The sequence below is a fragment of the Pan paniscus genome, chromosome X (genome assembly GCF_029289425.2).
Source record: "Pan paniscus chromosome X, NHGRI_mPanPan1-v2.0_pri, whole genome shotgun sequence".
NCBI classification, from domain to species: Eukaryota; Metazoa; Chordata; class Mammalia; order Primates; family Hominidae; genus Pan; species Pan paniscus.
The window spans coordinates 130,803,059-130,805,844 of NC_073272.2; the positions used below are offsets into that span (position 1 = coordinate 130,803,059).

Sequence of the window (2,786 nt, forward strand, 5' to 3'; positions counted from 1 at the left end):
AAAATTACAAACACACGAAACAAAAAAGTAGAAAGTCTCATCAAAGGAATAGAAATTCTCAGCAAAAATTAAAGATATAAGAAACAGCTCATGGATATATTAGAAATGAACAATACAATAGCTGATTTTAAAAAATGAGTTAATGGGCTCAGCAGCAGAATAGACAGGACTGAGGAAGAAATCATTAAACTTGAATATAGAACAATAGAAATTAATCACTTTGAATAACAGGGGAAAAATGAAAAGAGTCCAGGGACATACGGCACTATAAAAAAAATAACTAGCATTCTGGTCATTAGAATCTCAGAAGAGTGGGGAAAACTTAAAAAGTTTGAAGTTTTAGGTAAAAAGGAAAAAGACTGAATATATAATGGCCAAGAATTTCCCAAATTTGGGCCCAATGTAGTGGCTGATACCTGTAATTCCAGCACATTGGGAGACTTTGCAGGAGGATCAATTGAGGCCTGGAGTTTGAGATGAGCCTGATCAACATAGCGAGACCCCATCCCTTTCTGTAAATTATATAATATATAATAAAAATTTTAAAAGAATTTCCCAAATGTGGCAGAAGACACAAACCAACAGATTCAAGAAGTTGAGCACACCCGAAACAAGATAAATTCAAAGGTGCACATCATAATTAAACTTCAGGAAACTAAAGTCAAAAAAAAAATTAAAAAGCCACTAGAGAAAAATGACACCTTATCTAGAGGGGAATACCAATTAGAACTAAAGGGAGTTCCTCATTAGAAACTACTGAAGGTGCAAGAAAGTGGCACAATATTTTTCAAGTGCTGAAAGAAAAGAACTGTCAGCTCAATAATCTATATATAGTAAAAACATCCTTCAAGAAAGAAAGAGAAATCAATACCTTCTCAAATGAAGAAAACCTAAGAGATTTTTTTTTTTTTTTTTTACCAGACCTACCCTAAAGAATGGCTAAAGAAGTTCTCTAAAAAGAATAGAAATGATTTTTTTAAATCTTGGACTATCAGGAAGGAAGAAAGAACAAAAAGAGGGAATATATGGATAAATATAATTGAACACTCTCAAATGTGTTTGTGGTGGAGAAAACATTTAATACAATTATATATTATATGGAGGAGGATAAAAATATGTGAAGAGAGGTAAATTTTCTATACATCACTTGAACAGGTAAAATACTGGAACAAGTATAATTACGTAAGTTATGTATATATAATGTAATAACTAATGCAACTAGTGAGGAAGTTATACAAAGAGATACACTCAGAAACACTATAGATACTACACTTGATCTTAGCCAAAAGGCCAAGAAGGGATAAAAATACTACAGATAAATAAAAATTGAATTCTAAAAAAAGAGTAAAAAGTTAAATAAACACAAAGGAAGACAGTAAAAAGAAAATAGAGAAACAAAACACAGAGAGAACAAACAGAAAACCAACAGTAAAATAGCGTAATTAAGCCCTAACATAGCAATAATTACATTCAACATAAATTGTATAAATACACTAATTAAAAGAGATTTGCTAGTGGATTTTTATTATATTATATTATATTATATTTTATTTTATTTTATTCAGATGGAGTCTCACTCTGTCACCCAGGCTGGAGTGTGGTGGCCTGATCTCAGCTCACTGCAACCTCTGCCTCCTGGGTTCAAGTGATTCTGCTGCCTCATCCTCCTGAGCAGCTGGGATTACAAATACATGCCACCACATCTGGCTAATATATATATATATATTTTATATTTTTAGTAGAGATGGGGTTTCACCATGTTGGCCAGGCTGCTCTCGAACTCCTAGCCTTAAGTTATCCACCTTCCTCAGCCTCCCAAAGTACTAGCGTGTTTTTTTAAATCCTCAATTACATGCTGTTTAAAAGACACTCACTTCTCCTGTAGTAGTATAGGTAGGTTGCAAGCAAAAGGACAGAAAATATTAAGCCATGCAAAGATTAATCAAAAGAAATCAGGAGAAGCTATGTTAATATAGCCTCGGAGCAAAGAAAATTACCAGTGACAGAGACGGACATTGCATAATGATAAAACTGTCAATTCACAAGAAAAATGTAACAATATTACATCTATATACACCAAATAACAGAGATAAAAATGTGTGCAGCAAAAACTATAGAATAGAAAGGAGAAATAGTCAAGTCCACAATTGTATCTGGAGATTTCTTTTTTTTTAATGTTTATTATTTATTATTATTATACTTTAAGTTTTAGGGTACATGTGCACAATGTGCAGGTTAGTTACATACGTATACATGTGCCATGCTGGTGCGCTGCACCCACTAACTCGTCATCTAGCATTAGGTATATCTCCCAATGCTATCCTTCCCCCCTCCCTCCACCCCACAACAGTCCCCACAGTGTGATGTTCCCCTTCCTGTGTCCATGTGTTCTCATTGTTCAATTCCGACCTATGAGTGAGAATATGCGGTGTTTGGTTTTTTGTTCTTGCGATAGTTTACTGAAAATGATGATTTCCAATTTCATCCATGTCCCTACAAAGGACATGAACTCATCATTTTTTATGGCTGCATAGTATTCCATGGTATATATGTGCCACATTTTCTTAATCCAGTCTATCATTGTTGGACATTTGGGTTGGTTCCAAGTCTTTGCTATTGTGAATAATGCCACAATAAACATACGTGTGCGTGTGTCTTTATAGCAGCATGATTTAGAGTCCTTTGGGTATATACCCAGTAATGGGATGGCTGGGTCAAATGGTATTTCTAGTTCTAGATCCCTGAGGAATCACCACACTGACTTCCACAATGGTTGAACTAGGTTA

The 2,786-nt window shown here is 34.3% G+C and overlaps 1 pseudogene; it reads right to left on the bottom strand.

Moving 5' to 3' along the window:
- Nucleotides 1–1,177: 1,177 nt before the first annotated feature.
- LOC112438639 (U2 spliceosomal RNA) lies at nt 1,178–1,302 on the bottom strand (annotated as a pseudogene).
- Between the last annotated feature and the right edge of the window lie 1,484 nt (nt 1,303–2,786).